General features: G+C 37.4%; 1 protein-coding gene across 1 annotated transcript in view; it reads right to left on the bottom strand.

Moving 5' to 3' along the window:
- Positions 1-17,210, bottom strand: part of CAPZA2 (capping actin protein of muscle Z-line subunit alpha 2) — a 59,183-nt gene that overhangs the window by 41,050 nt on the left and 923 nt on the right. The gene's annotated exons all lie outside the window — the stretch shown is intronic.

The following is a 17,210-nucleotide window of genomic DNA, read 5'->3' on the forward strand; positions in this document are numbered from 1 at the left end:
CCTAGCTGCATGGTGGGAATGTGCAAGATCTGCACTTTTATCTAAGACAAATGATCTGTACCCAAGTTTTGATCTTTTTAACCTCTATAAACTTCCACTTTTTACAAGGAAATTAAGGGAATAAAATATACCACTATTTCTTAAACTTTTAAAACCACTATCTCTGTTAGATAAAATAAAATGTTATCTAAAATTACTCTCTGAGATAGCTGTTATTACTTTTAATTTATGAAAGAGAAAACAGAGATCCAGAATTGGGATATGAATGAAGTGCTCAAATGAAAGTCCAAAAATTTCATAGAGCTGCCTCCCAGTACAGCATCATCTCTCTATGATGGTTCAGAGATAGGCTGAGAACAAAAGAAAACTCTAGGCAATCTCATCTACTTCCACCACTTCTATTATCCCCACACAACAACAGCTCTCCAATCTATACATCTACCACATCATTTGTCAAGATCAAGATGCATTTTTCTAAGTATAACTTATTTACTAGAAATCTCCATCAAAATGTCTCAAAGATACTTTAGACAGTCTCACCCAAACCTAGTCCCTTCTGTTCTTTATAAAATTACTGGCACCACCTAGAAATCATTCCACTTTCCCCTCTCTCCCTCAGGCATCATGATCAGTGAGTGTCTGTCTCTCTTGCTCAAAACCATCCTTTTCTTTGACTCCATTCCATTTAGACCCACTTTGTTCAGCATAGTTACAACAATAATCCTCCCTCTAGTCTTATAATCTTCAAAATTCATTTTCCATTCTACCACCAGACTGATTATTTTTCAATGCAAATTGTGATGTTTCTTCCTGCTTAAAATCATCTAATGGTTCCCCCACTGCTAACAAAATAAAGTCCAAAGTCCTTAACATAACATATAAAGCTTCTCCATATCTGAAGGCTATAAAATGTAATTGTTAACAGCATAAATTCTAAAATAAGACTGTATGGACTCAGTTTACAGCTCCACTGCCTACTACCTGTATGACCATAAGTAAATTAAATTCAGTCTCCTTTCTTGGAGCAAATGAGATAATACACTTAGGAAAGTGCTTGGCACAGAGTAAGCACTCAAATAATAGCCACTACCTTTTTTACTCTGCCATTTACCAGCTCCTACAGCCTATCCACTCCTTTTCTCATCCCACATATACACAATACTGGAGCCTCAGCACTTCATTCAGTCTCTCAAACAAGAACCCTCATCTTCTATGCCTCCACATCACTGCATACATATGACCTGGCCATCTTTTACCTATTGTGGTAAAATTGTACACAGCAGCATTAATTTCTTAAACTTTGCAAGTTAACAGAAGAAAAGATCACAAAGAAAGGCAAACTCAAAGATCAAATTATACTATTAAAAATTTGGGGGTGGGGGGGGATACCCGGGTGGCTCAGTCAGTTAAGCATCTGACTTCAGCCCAGGTCATGATCTCAGGGCAAGCTCCCTGCTCTGTGGGGAGTCTGTTTATCCCTCTCCCTTTGCCCCTTCCTCCACTCATGCTCTCCCTCTCTCAAATAAATACAAAAAAATCTTGAAAAATAAATAAATTTTTGATGTATTCTTTAGTACAGCAATATTAGTAAATACTTTTGATAAAGGGTCAGTATTATTAAGACCTGTGGTATAAGGTCTAAAATTAAGGACTAATATTTATGTGTGCTTTGACATCTGGGGAAAACCAGGAGGGCCCTGAACGACCTAACTGCAAGTTCCCATCCTCATTCTGCTTCTGCAGATAATGCCCCTCGTCAGACAACCCTCTTTATCACAGGGAACAAGCACAGTTCCTGCTTATTCCTGAGGAGCAGGCTCCAATTCCCTGCCAGCCTGCAGAATTATTCAAAAGCCAGTCACATCTTCCTGTGGGAACCAAGGATCACTCCACACTCTTGATATGACAAAACTTGGCTTCCACGGCCTCAGCTTGTTCCTCTATTCCCTAGTGTGACCTCCAAACGGCCCCACATTGTGTGCGGTGTCCCCTCCTCCTGGGCTGTTGAGTATATGTGATTAATAAGCTGCTGTTCATCTCATCTGTCCAGTGTCAGGTGTTGTGATTCAACCATCCACATAACCCTGAAGTAGGTACCCCTCGTTCACCAACAAAAGGAAGAGAAGGGGAATAAAATAAGATCTGGGAAGCTCAAATTAAGATATATAACTGGGGACTAAACCAAGAAACTCAGTTATTTAAAATATATTGTAAGAAAGCAAGTAAATATGTTGATATATAGTCCAAACATTAGAAGCGTGCAAGAGAGATTCTTCAAAGATCTTTATTTTTATTTCAGACATAGATTTACAACTGTGGTTATCTAGTTTCCCATCCTCCGATGGATTTGAAGGGAGGAAGGAAAGGTTGACAGTTGTACTTAGAACATTAAAAAAAAAAAAAAAGGAAAGGTCTGAGCCAACCAGACAAAGGCTGAAGAAAACAAAATTCCTTCAGAGGAACAAAAACATTACAATCAAGTCCTGAAATTCAGGAGCTAACCAAACCTCTTGGGGCTCCTGGGTGGCTCAGTGGGTTAAACCCTCTGTCTTCAGCTCAGATCATGATCCCAGGGTCCTGGGATTGAGCCCCGCATCGGGCTCTCTGCTCAGCAGGGAGCCTGCTTCCCCCCACCCCTCTCTGCCTACCTGCGATCTCTGTGTCTCAAATAAATAAATAAAATCTTAAAAAAAAAAAAAACTCTTGAAAAGAGAGCACTAAAATTCTTAGTAAATAAATATTTACCTAAGAGTAACGATAAGCTTACAGATAAAAGCTGAAAATGATCAGGATTTTGAATTATAGATGACACAGATTAAACATCTCAAAACCTCCAGACTTACTGCATCTCTACCAAGTGATCAAATAATAGGGGAAAGTCCTGTGTATGTGGTCAGTGGAGTGGAAGATGAATCAGAGACTCTTCACAATTTTAGGTAATGTTCCTCTACTCTTTTCTACTGCATGGCCTATGAAGAACTCCTTGCTAGTTTCCTTATTAAATGAGTTCATTAAATAGTGAGAAACGGTCTTTGATAGAGCAAGTTAGAACACCTGAAAGTCAAATGGACTTCCTTAAAAATGAACACTGTGCCATCATGGTACTCTTTTGAGACTCTGTTCAACCTTCTCTGGATCAGAATTCTCCAAATGTCTCAAGAAAGTGGACACAATTCAGTTATAAATCACTAAAGTGCTCAAAAGGGAAAAAAGGATATTCATATTGCGATATCAGATATTGACTCCACTCCTTAAAGAGAATTCTCCAAATCCTTTCTCCCTTTTCCTTCTCCACTAAGTAGAAATACAATTCATTTTGATAAACTCATACAAAAATGTCTCCTGCTTTCTACCAGGCACTATTTTCTCTTTGTGAATGTTGGCAGGTATTAGGATCAGAGGTATCTCAGATTCCAGATAGTAAAAAAAGTATGTTAATGCTGGGATGCTGCCCGCTATCAGCTTTTCCTCATGTGCTGCAAGCAAGAGTGGAGCTGATGAAGCCCTTCCTATTACAGAGAGCATGCCTCCATGCAGAGGCTACAGAAAGAAATGAGTTTCTCCATACACCTTCCAATTTGATCAAGAGGCCAGATGATAAGCAAAGCAAATAATACTGATGAGCTGTGTGGCATCTGCACATCATGCTAGACCAACATGTATAGAAACCAAACATTTACCACAGGGATGGGAAGAAATTAGTCACAATATCCAGAAAGATGACGACTTGTGGCTCAATACTGTGGAGCAGTGATGCCTTATTTTTCTACAGAAGTTCTCAATTCCTTGGTTCTTTCAGTGTTGCAATAAATGTAAAGAGAAGATAAGGCACACCTGGTGTAAGAAGATATCATCAAAATCCCCGGTATCCTGGCATGCACTAACCATCCAGATAAATATAGAGTACTGAACTGTTGTAATTTTTCTTTAAATATGTTTTTACCATTTATTTAAAAGAGTAAAAAACCCACAAACCCAAAGTAGGCATTATCACTAACTAAAAAAGAAAAGTTATGTATAAATTATTATTTATCTTAAATTTTCAATTTCTTTCTCTCTCCTGAATCATTCCCCTTAGTCCATGAACATTCCTAAATTTTTTTCTATCTTAAAAAAAAGTACTCCTAAATAGTAGTAAAAATTTTGAGGCAGTAACGCCTATTCTTTTTCTTCTGTTTCACTACCAAGTTTTTTCAAGAATAATTTATACTTACTGGCACCATGTCCTACTTTTCTTTAGTCAACACTTACTGAGCATCTAATATAGTGAAAGTCAACCCCAGTGACACATTCTATCATCTAGGAGGCTTTTTCTTTTTTTCTCAGAAGGGTACAAAGGCTCCAGGCCTCACCTATAAGTGAAGCTTGTGTATCCATGTTTGTTTATAGACTCTCCAATTGACTGTAATGTGCAGCTAGAGTTGAAAACCACTAGTACAGGGGCCCTGGGAGGCTCAGTTGGCTAAGTGGCTGCCTTCTGCTCAGGTCATGAGTTCAACATTGGGCTCCTTGCTCAGTGGGAAGCCTGTTTCTCCCTCTGTCTGCCTCTCCCCCCTGCTTATGCTCGCTCTCTCTCTGACAAATAAATAAAAATCTTAAAAAAAAAAAGGAAACCACTAGTATAATGTATGCCAGGCACTCTACTGGAATTAGAGAGAGGAGTAAAACACAGGGCCTGCTCCTGAAGAACAAAGAAAGTAAGAAAATCAGGTAAATCAATTAAAATCAGTAAATGTTGTAACAAAGGTATATATACAAATTGCTAAGGGAGCACAGATAGGCCAGGATACACAGGAATGAAGGAAGTCTTTGGGTCTGGTTATTGAAGATGAGCAGTTTACCACACAAGACATGACTGAAAGGTCATTTCTGCAAGAAAGAAAGCATATACACACTTTTTAGACTTGGGTAATCTGGCTTTTATCTTCTTCCTGCTCCAAACTCTAGTAAAATTGCCCTCTTAAAGGCTACCACTGGAAGGAAATCATAAAGATTAGAGCAGAAATAAATGGCATGGAAACTAAAAAAAAAAAAAAAAACAATCAATAGAATAGATCAATGAAATCAGTAACTGGTTCTTTGAAAAAATTAGTAAAATTGATAAACCTCTAGCCAGATTTACCAAAAAGAAAACGGAAAGGAGAAATAACAACCAATACCACAGAAATACAAATACTTACAAGAGATTATGAGAAACTATACGCCAACAAATTGGACAACCTAGAAGAAATGAATAAATTCCTACAAACATATAAATTACCAAAACTGAAACAGGAAGATAAAGAAAACTTGAACAGACTGATAACCAGCAAAGAAACTGAATCAGTACTCAAAAAATTCCCAAAAAACAAAAGTCCAGGACCATATGGCTTCACAGACAAACTCTACCAAACATTTAAAGAATTAACACCTATTCGTCTCAAACTATTCCACAAAATATGGGCACCTGGGTGGCTCAGTGCATTAAGCCTCTGCCTTCAGCTCAGGTCATGATTTCAAGGTGCTGGGATGGAGCCCCACCATCAGGCTCTCTGCTCAGCAGGGAGCCTGCTCCCTATCCTACCCACCCCCACCCATTCCTGCCTCTCTGCCTACTTGTGATCTCTGTCTGTTCAATAAATAAATAAAATCTTAAAAAGAAAAAACAAAAAACAAAAAACTATTCCATAAAATAGAAAAGGAAGGAAAACTTCCAAATTCATTCTAAGGCCTGCATTACCCTGATACCAAAACCAGATAAAGAGACCACAAAAACAAAACAACAAAACAACAACAAAACCCCCCAAAGAACAAAACCTACAGGCCAGTATCTCTAATGAACATAGATGCAAAAATCCTCCACAAAATACTAACAAAGCAAATCCAGCAATACATTAAAAAAAATCATTCACCACAATTAAGTGGGATTTATTCCAATCAGGTGGTTTAACATACAAATCAATGTGATACATCACATTAACACAAGGAAGGGTAAGGACCAGAAGATCATTTCAATAGATGCAGAAAAAGCAGTTGACAAAGTACAACTTCCATTCATAATAAAAACCCTCAACAAAGTAGGTTTAGAGGGAATACACCTCAAAGTAATAAAGGCCATATACAAAAAACCCACAGATAGTATCATCCTGAAAGGGGAAAAACTGAGAGCTTTTCTTCAATGGTCATGAACAAGACAGAGATTCTACTCTCATCTTATTTAACATAGTCCTAGAAGTCCTAGCCACAGCTATCAGACAAAAAGAAACAAAAAGCATCCAAAAAGGTAAGGAAAAAGTAAAACTTTGACTATTTGCAGGTGACATTTACTCTATACAGAAAACTCAGAAGACTCCAGCAAAAACCTGCTACACCTGATAAGCGAAAATCAAAGTACAGAAATCTGTTGCATTTCTACATACCAATAATGAAGCAATAGACCGAAATCAAGGAATCAATCCTAATTACAACTGCACCAAAAATAATAGGATACCTAGGATTAAACTTAACCAAAGAAGTGAAAGACCTGTAATCTGAAAACTATAAAACACTGATGAAAGAGGTGTATCTGGATGGGTCAGTCAATTAAGCATTAGATTCTTGGTTTTGGCTCAGGTCATGATCCTGATATAGTGAGATCCAGACCCGCATTAAGGGTCCTCAATTAGAGCAGAATCTGCTTAAGATTCTTTTCCCTCCCTTTCCCTCCCCCTCCGCTCCTCCCCCTACTTCATGCACGTGCTGTCTCCTTCTCTCTACAATAAATAAATAAAATAAAAAACAACAACAATGATGAAATTGAAGATGACACAAAGAAATTGAAAGCCATTCCATGTTCATGGACTGGAAGAACACAAATACTGTTAAAATTTCTGTACCACCAAAAGTGATCTAAACCTTTAATGCAATCCCTATCAAAATAGCAGCATTTTTCACAGAACTAGAACAAAAAAAATCTCAAAATTTATGTGGAACCATAAAAGAGCCCTAAGAGCCAAACCAATCTTGAAAAGCAAAGCTAGAGGAATCACAATTCTGAACTTCAAGTTATATTACAAAGCTGCAGTAATTAAAACAGTATAGTCCTGGCGCCAAAATACACATCAACAGGACAGAACAGAAAACCCAGAAATGAACCCACAGTTATGGGCCATTAATCTCTGACATAGCAGGAAAGGACATCCAGTGAGAAAAAGTCTCTTCAACAAATGGTGTTGGAAATACTGGACACCCAAAAAAAAAAAAAAAGAAACTGGACCACTTTCTTATGTCATACACAAAAATAAACTCAAAATGGATTAAAGACCTAAATGTGAGACCAGAAACCATAAAAATCCTAGAAGAGAACAAAGGCAGCAACTTCTTTTATATCGGCTGTAACAACTTCTTTAGATATGTCTTCTCGGTCATTCCAAAATTTAGGACTTGATAATACAGCTGAGCCCTGTTCCTGAGCTCAGCTTCTAGACCCTCCCAGAGGCGGTGCCCTGGGTTAGCTGGGAGGCTGCCCTGCCCCAAGGCATATTCTTAAATCAGGATCCAGTATGTCTCTTAAGTTTCTTTTAATGTATTATAGTTTCCCTCCATTTTGTTTAAATGTCATTATTATGTTGAAGAAACTGGGTCATTTGTCCTCTACGTACTGTTTAGCATTTGTTTTCACTTAATAAACTGTTATATTCCTTCCCTTAAAAAAAAAAAAAAAAGGTATGCCTCCTGAGGCTAGGGAAACAAAAGCAAAAATAAACTATTGGGACATCAACATAAAAAGCTTCTGCAGAGCAAAGGAAACAATCAGTAAAACTAAAAGGCAACCTACAAAATGGGAGAAGATATTTGCAAATAACATATCTGATAAAGGGCTAGTATCCAAAATACATAAACTTACAAAACTCAACACTCATAAAATGAATCATCCAAAAAAATGGGCAGAAGACATGAACTGATCTTTTCCCAAAGAAAACATATAGATGGCCAGTAGACACATGAAAAGATGCTCAATATCACTCATCATTAGGGAAATGCAAATCAGAACTACAATGAGATATCCCCTCACACCTGTCAGAATGGTTAAAATCAACAACACAGGGAACAACAGGTGTTGACAAAGATATGGAAAGGAGAACCCTCCTGTATTGTTAGTGGGAATGCAAACTGGTGCAGCCATTGTAGAAAACAATATGAAGGTTCCTCAAAAATTTAAAAACAGAACTGCCCTTTGAACCAGCAGTTGTATACTGGGTATTTACCCAAAGAATATCAGAACACTAATTCAAAGGGATACATGCACCCCTATATTTATAGCAGCATTATCTACAACAGCCAAATTATGAAAACAGCCCAAGTGCCCAAGAGGTTGACAAATGGATAAAAAAAAATGTATATGTATAAACGGAATATTATTCAACCATAAAAAAAATGAAATCCTGCCTCCTTCAATGCATGGATGGAGCCAGAAAGTATCATGCTAAGCAAAATACGTCAGTCAGAGAAAGTCAAATACCATATGGCCTAACTCATACGTGGAATTTAAGCAACAAAACAAACGAGCAAAAGGAAACAAAGAGAGAGAGAGAGAGAGGCAAATCAAGAAACAGACTCTTAACTATAAAGAACGAACTGATGGTTACCAGAAGGGAGGTGGGTGAAGAGATGGGTTAAATAAGTGATGGGGATTAGGAGTGCACTTGTGATGAGCACTGGGTGGTGTTAATATGAAATCACTATCCCGTACATCTGAAACTAATATTACACTGTATGCTAACAACTGGAATTTAAATAAAAACTTAAAAAAAAAAAAAAAAAAGGCCATCAGTGATCTCCCATCCACCACTTAGTTGGCCTTATCTGCAGTAGTTTTCCCACCTATAAAATGGATAATAACAAAATTACTCTGACAATTGAGAGATTAATTAATATAGTATACATAGTGGCATACAGCAGATAAAATTTGTTTTATATCCCTGTACCTTAAGTACAAACTATATTCCTTTTAATCTCTGTAATACTGGTACTGCTCCTTCTGGAACTCCTCAAGTTCTGTAAATGAGCACATACTCTGTGCTACATATATACTTCCACTTCAACAATCATCCCGCACCTCTTCCTCTCCTTTTATTTTCTAAATAATAGTATATCCAACAGTATATACTCTCTGACCTTTTGCTATGTCCAACCTTCTCCTAAATAAATGTCTTATCCCATCTTGTGGCTTTAACCCACAAGAGAGGATTCTCAAATTTATATAAAATGTCTAGGCCTGACCGTTCTTTCCAGGCTCCATTTCTACTCCCTATCTTCTAGGCAAATTCAAAGAGGTATTTGGTGGGCATCTCAGACTCAGTATAACTCAAATCAAACTCAACATTATTCCTCCCAGCTGTCCATCTTCTTCCTGAATCCCCTAGCTGTTAGTGGTGGTACCACTTCTCAGTTACCCAAATTTTAACATTCAGAGTTACCCTGATTCTCCCATTTCTCCCTACATTCATTCACCTTGATTGGAATCCAGTTCTGTTGATTCCAACTCCAAAATCTGTTAGCAATCATATTTTTCTTCGTGTCTTGTGAAACTACTTTAAGCCAGATCTTAACACTTAACCCAGGTTCCCATTGTTCTCACTAGCTCCAATCTGTCTAGACCTATGGTTCTCAACCACGGACAATTCTGTCCTACAGGAAAACATTCTGATTATCATTACAGGGGGGAAGAGGGTACTACTGGTACCATGTGAGCCAAGGATGCTATTAAACATCCCACAATGCACAAGACAGCCCTCACAATGTTATCTGGCCTCAGATGTCAATAATGTTGAGGTTAAGAAACCCTGTACTAATTTAACAGCACAGTTCATCTTTGCATCTCTTACTTAAAAAGTACCTGATATAACTTACACTTTGTTTTGTTCCCAGTTTCCTATTTTTCTGCCTGTGTTGTGCTCTGGCATAAGCTTGTACCCCAACTGATGTCTACCATCCTCCGAGGTACAAGTAATTTTTCTGTCTTCTGAATTTCTATGAACTGACTACTTTTTGATGCTGTACCATATATATACATATATATACACACAAACAGATATAAAATATATCTGTGAATCCATAATCTTACCCTTGTGTCTACCGAACAGGAGATCAAATCACCAACCTTCAGTGAGTTTAAAATCTACTCTATGGTATTATTACTGCTACTCACAAATATTGCAGTTCTCCTTTCCTTCCAAGCCCTCCGAAATTAAGTTTGTAGATGAAACTTGCTTCACCTAACTGAAACCTAGGCAGAATGTAGTGAGCTCCAAATGTATGTGTGCTGGGGGAGGAGAAACTTTAAAAACCAGTGTGCTGGAGTGCCTAGTAGCTCAGTTGGTTAAGTATCTGACTCCTGATTTTGGCTCAGGTCATGATCTCAGAGTTGTGAGATAGAGTCCTGCTTAAGATTCTCTCTCTCCCCCCCTTCCGTCCATCCCTCTCAATAATAAATAAATAAAAATTTATAAAATGAAAATAAAAATCGGTGTGCTTGCTATTCCCCACATTTCCTTCCCACTGTTGCCAGGACTTAGGAAGAAAGTTTAAGATTTGTTTTTGTTTTGATAAATATAACATGCTACATTTTGTAAACTTAAGGTGTATAGCATTTTACTTTGATACATTCATATATTGTAATATGACTGCCATTAACGCAATACTTACCATTACTACTACTTTACATCATTACAGTATATACATTATATTACTGTCTATACTCATTATACTGTACATTACATCTCTATGGCTTATGTACTACTTATTACCCTTAAATACCTTTGTACCCTTAAATTTGTACCTTTAAATACCATCAATATTATACCCCCAACTTCTGTTTTTTGGTGGGGTTTTTTTTGCTCTTTTTTAACAGGTCTGGCTTTTTTAGATTCCACATATAAGTGGTATCATACAGAACTTGTCTTTCTCTGACTTACCTACTTAGCACAATGTGTTCAAGGTCCTTCCATGTTGTCACAAGTGGCAAGATATTATCTTTGCTCATGGCAGAATAATATTCCACTGTGTATACATATCAAAAAGCCCAAGTTTACACTGAAAACCTCCAACAGCCCAAAACTCTATGAGACTTCACTGAGCAGGACCTTTCTGGTGCTGACCCACATTGGACATATTATATAGAATGAGGAAATGTCATACAAAATTCCCTTCCCAAACCCACTCATGCTAAGATTTTAGGTTGTTAGTTGTCACATTATATCCTTGCTTACCTTGATTCACAATCAATGTAAGAGGCATAATTTAATGCACCACTAAAAAAGGGAAATGCTACTGATTAGTATCATAAGCCATTGATTGTACAATGCAGCCTAATTCCAGAAATCTTAAAATATGGAAAACTATGGGTACTGAAGTAAATGAAGTATGATATATTTGGTAAAAATACAAATGGGGAAGTAGTTTTTGAAAAGTATTTCCATTCCTTGTCTATATAAACATAGTAAACTAAAATGTGTAAGGAAAGTTCTATCATTAGGTTCACAGTGAAACATGTGTTGTCATAAGAGAAAGAATGTAAAGATTGTACATCTAACCTTCAAAACAAAATTTGTGAAATTCTCCTTTTCTGACAACTATAGATGGTTCTATGGAATCACTAGTTTTTTCTGAAATGCAATAAACTTCTGCAGTAAGTTAGTGCTTCAGGCAATCAGGCCTTTAGGTCAGAGCACAGAACGATATGTCAAATTTTCCCATCATGCTTTTCAACTTAAAAACTACTTTGCATTCTGCTCTGTTTTTATATTCCATGTTTTTACATTAAAATGTAATATTCTATGTATCTACTTATCCTTATTTTATGCAGGAATGGCTCCCAAAAGCATTGAACAAGTACTACTAATTTGCTTTAATGTGCAGTCTGAAAAACTCCACTAATGGTACAGCAACTATCAAGCTTCTGCTTGCTGTAGGAATTTTTACACTTTATTGGTGCAATGACAATTCATTCATCTACTGAATGAAACGAGGAATGAATATTTTCTATATTAATAGCTTAATGGTTTAGTTTACTTTTTGGTTAGTAAGAACACAATAAATTTTACAGTAATTATGATGGCAACTTATATTACTTTCAAACATGAACAAAATTTCTGAAACCAAATTATGACTGTGTAGTGAGGGAGAACTATATACACTACTTATGAAGAATATTTAGCATGTGTAAATGATTTGAACCATAGCCAGTATCATCACCTGTTACCTTAAAGAGCACCAAAAATTTCATTCAATTATCTAAATCTTTAAAATCTAAAGCTTTATTTAGAAATGAAAATTTAGGTACACTAAATTTTCCCTCAAAATCTTTACTTCATATTCTACTTTTTAAAAAATTATTATACTTTAAAAAAAATATTTTATTTATTTATTTGACAGAGAGATAAAGAGCACGAGTAGGCAGAGCGGTAGGCAGGCCCTCTGCCAAGCAGGGAGCCTGATGTGGGACTCAATCCCAGGACACTGGGATCATGACCTGAGCCGAAGGCAGCGGCTTAACCCACTGAGCCACCCAGGCACCCCCCTACTTCTTTTTTTAAAAAACAATTTAGGTTTTTTTTTTTTAATTAATGAGAGAGAGAGAGAGAAAGCATAAGCAGGAGGGGGAGAGGGAGAGAGAGAATCCCAAAAAGACCCCTCACAGAGTTGACAGAGTGCTTGATCTCAGGACCCTGAGATCATGACCTGAGTGGAAAGAGATGCTTAACCAACTGTGTCACCCAGGCACCCCATATGCTATTTCTACTTTTCATAAAACTGTTTTTAGTTTTGTGAATTCACGATTCCTTTGTTCATTCACTCATTGAACCCTTTTATCACCACATGCAGCATAACGACAGATGCTAAAGATACTTCTGCATGTAGGAATTCCAACAGAACGAGAGAAAAAAAAGACAGTTAAGCAGATAACTATTATGCAAAACTGTATTTAATACTAATGAGATGTTGGGGTGCCTAGGTGGCTCAGTAGGTTAAGTGGCTGCCTTCAACTCAGGTCATGATCCTAGGGTTCTGGGATCAAGCCCTATGTCTGTCTCTCTGCTCAGAAGGGAGCCTAGTTCTCCCTCTCCCTCTGCCTGCTGCTCTGCCTGCTTGTGCTCTCTGTCAAATAAATAAAGATAATCTTAAAAAAAAAAAATACTAATGGTATGTTATAGCCAGTCATGTGATCTGACATAAATCCTGAGGGATGAGTAAGATTCTCATCAAAGAGGATAGACCAGGAAACAGTTCCAATACTCCAAGTGGATAAGAAGTCATCAGCAGAGGGGGCACCTGGGTGGCTCAGTGGGTTAAGCCGCTGCCTTCGGCTCAGGTCATGATCTCAGGGTCTTGGGATAGAGCCCCATCAGGCTCTCTGCTCAGCAGGGAGCCTGCTTCCTCCTCTCTCTCTGCCTGCCTCTCTGCCTGCTTGTGATCTCTCTCTGTCAAATAAATAAAATCTTAAAAAAAAAAAAAAAGTCATCAGCAGAAAAAAATACAACTTACTGTGTGTTTACTACATGGTGGATACCATTTACACGTATCCCCACATTTCAGAGGAAACTGAGGCTGAGAGGTTACATACTTTACCTAAGGCGCTAGACATGGACTAGTATGTAGGTCTCTTTCAATTCACAGCAAGATTAAATAACAGCGTATGTACTGGAGTCAGAACTATTTAGGTAAGAATGGAATACAAAGCCATGAATACCATTTTCAAGAGTTGGGCTTCCTTGTAAAGGCAATGGAGTATCCAGCAACTAAAAGTTTGCGAGTACAAAAACAACATATTAAAACACGGCTTAGATACAGGAAATTGGAGGAATTAGTCTAGGAAGTTTATAATAAAAGACTAGCAGTGGCAAATACAAGGGAAAGACCAGCGGCAAGACAGTCTCTGACCCTACTTTTCCTCCCCTTCCTTAACCAAGTAGTCACAGAACAGGTGCAATCAATTCGCATTCTATTCATACAGTAATTTTGTTACTGAACAACAGTAGTTAATAACATAAATAACAACAATTAATTTAATAGTCTGGTCAACTGAGAGGTAATAAACTAAAAATTGATATAAATGGAATACCTTTTTAAGCAAAAAATAAATTACTTGCATAAGACAAATTTTGATGATAGGAATGACAAGAAAATTCAGAAACAGACTGTAAGGTACAGAGCTCAAGGAGCCAAAAGGTTAAAATAAAGCTGAAGTTAAAAATTTGGATGAGCAGAATAATGGAAAAAGATAAAGAGAAAAATGAGCAGAAAGAGATTTCTGATCCACTCTGCATAGGAGAAAAGGGGAGAGGAGTTTATGAATTTACTTTTAGGAAGGTTCCATCTGAACACATCTCATTAACTGTCTCCTGTAAAAAGAACCACCCAATAAAAATGCATGACTAGTGATCAGAAGAGAAGTCAGGACTGAGCTATGGACATGAGACACATTCACAAAGATATAAAAGACGAAGCTATGGAAATGGATCACTCTTATCACTAGGGAAAGGTAGGAGGGGTTATCAGGAAAAAAACCAAAAAGATCCTTTCCAACCAATAACTAAATGTCTTCCTTCTGGAGCTTTGGAGTGACTTCCCTCTGTAAGGAGGGGTGTGAAATGGAATCATGCTTCTCCTTTTAGCCTTATTCCACAATTTCAAATTCACAAAATTGCTTTACTGTATAATGCAGCTGACCCCAGGAATGGAAAACATAACCTGCTTTTGGCCTAGAGTTTCTAAACTATGTAAAAAGATCTGTGGGACATGTTCAACAAATGAGTAACTTCAAAGCACTTCACTGTGCTTCTTCAGATAATATTATTTTCTATTAACCTAGTGGCCAAAGATGAAAAGGTTATTAAATTTCATAGTGGTATCCTCACAAAGCATTTGTACATGATTTTAAAAAGCAAAGATGTTATGCTAGATTAATTTCTAAAAAGCTTCCTACCTTAGAGCATATATGAAAGTATGCCAGTAGCACAAAATTTTTAAATGTGTTAAATAATAAACTTTGTTCCAAAATTATCAAACACATTTAAATTTAGAACCCAACACTATTTAATGTTAGGTAGCTACAATTTTTATTAAAAACAAAAAGAACTATTGTTTCTCCTTTTTCAATATAAGCTGTCAACAAATCAAAATCAAAGCTAAACCCAGAAAAGGGTCCTATTATCAATTCTTAAGGGTTAGAGCACCAACTTTGGATTCTGACAACAGGATTAAATACCACCTCCACCACTTCCTAGCTAGGTGTCCTTAAGTGAATCACTTAAAGCTTCTGAAACCTTAATTTACTCTTCTGTGAAACTGTAATAATAAAACCTACCTCAAACTTACAACTTATTTTCAAATGTATCATCTGAGCCACCCAGAAACAAAGTATGGGTACTATGTAAGTTAACAGCTTCCCTTCTTCAGATCTTCAATCAATAAAGGGAATTCCAATAGCTTATAAGTATTTAAAGCTTATTCTGAAAATTACAAACAAGGTGGCAAAAAAAGTAACATGATTTAAATATTAGATTAGGGGCACCTGGGTGGCTCAGTGGGTTAAAGCCTCTGCCTTCAGCTCAAGTCATGATCCCAGGGTTCTGGGATAGAGCTCCACATCTGGCTCTCTGCTCAGCGGGGAGCCTGCTTCCCTTTCTTTCTCTCTGCCTGCCTCTCTGCCTACTTGTGATCTCTGTCAAATGAAAAATAAAATCTTTTAAAAATAAATAAATATTAGATTAAAAATGCCACCTTTTAAAATTCTATTTGATTCTATACCCAACCTACTCCCAAAAGATTAAAAGAACATTTAGATAACTAAAGTGGAAAGAGTGTTAGAATTTCACTTCACCAGTTACTTGAATTTAGCCCAGAAATTTGGTCAGTCTTATTCTTAAGTTACTAAATATGGCAATGAAATATATATGAAAATATCTACAAAATAGTCTTACAAAACTCAAAATAGAAACAGAAACACCAAATTCCTTCAAATTTAAATTCATCCATTTACTATTAAACCACTGTGTACGCAAGTTTGGAGAATAAGATGCCCTCCCCTTCCCCCATTACAGAGTTTTGTACCCTGAGAATGCCAGATAATGAGGAACCCTGTCATCTCATTCTTGAAAAAAAATGTGCTATTTTAGGCCTTTACAACATGGGGCAGGACTACATTAACTCCCATACCGAGTACTCTCTCCTCAGCCAGATTCTAGCCACTTACACTACTAACCACTATTTTAGTAGTAGAATAAAAACATGACAATCCCTTTAAAAACTTTTTAGCACTAGTTTTAAATGTGTGTGCACTCAACTGTGTACATTTTCGATTATCAACTCCTGGTTATTTACCAATACAACACATGTGAACGCTACCCAGCAACTTTTGTATATACAGGGGTCTCCTACCAGGTCGGTGAATTATGGAGAATCTTGTAGTTCTCCCCATCTTGTTCTTTTATTATCACTTTCACCAAAGACCACAGAGGGGGGAAAAAATGGATTTCCAAAACTGAAGAGGCCGCCGACTTCGGCATATTCACATTGGGAAGGCGATAAAACATTATATTTCGGTGCAGGTTTATATCACAGGATATAAATCACTTGGAGCAGAAAGTTCCATTTGAAAATACCCCCAGGCTTACATTAGATTTCTTAAACACCATTAAGGTGTGTTTCATACATGGCTGTACTGCTTTGGAACTTAAAAAAAAAAAAACCAAAAAAAAAACGAACACTGTGAAATTAAGAGTGGACATTTCAAAAACTGTAACCATCTTATTCACAGATTATATGTCAGTCACTTCTGAGTTTGTGAAACGTCAAGGCCTTCCCGGAAAATACTTAAAATTAGTAGGGTCCCCCATCTCCCCTGGGAATGGGCCCTCACAGAAGCCAAGGGAAAAGGAGAATAAGAGAATTAGTTCTATGATCAGATTTCTCATTTTAAATGCCTGAGAATTTAAGTCGTTCATCTGCTTTCGACGCTGTCATAGCACCTAAGATACAGCAAAAGGAGTTGCCCAATCTCCCCTCTTCAGAAGTCCTAGCAGGACGGTGGAGCGCCACCAAATCGGCCCCCAGAGGGGCTAGTGCCAACCACGGCCGAAACCAACTATGGGGAGGGGGTCTTTTTGTGAACAACTCCGCTGCCTCCCAGGAACGCGGGAGCTGCAAAGCCTACAGCTAAAGCCGAAAAAAGAAACGGGGGGGGGGGGGGG

This window comes from Lontra canadensis, unplaced genomic scaffold (genome assembly GCF_010015895.1).
Source record: "Lontra canadensis isolate GAN:19392208 unplaced genomic scaffold, GSC_riverotter_1.0 scaffold2, whole genome shotgun sequence".
Taxonomy (NCBI): domain Eukaryota; kingdom Metazoa; phylum Chordata; class Mammalia; order Carnivora; family Mustelidae; genus Lontra; species Lontra canadensis.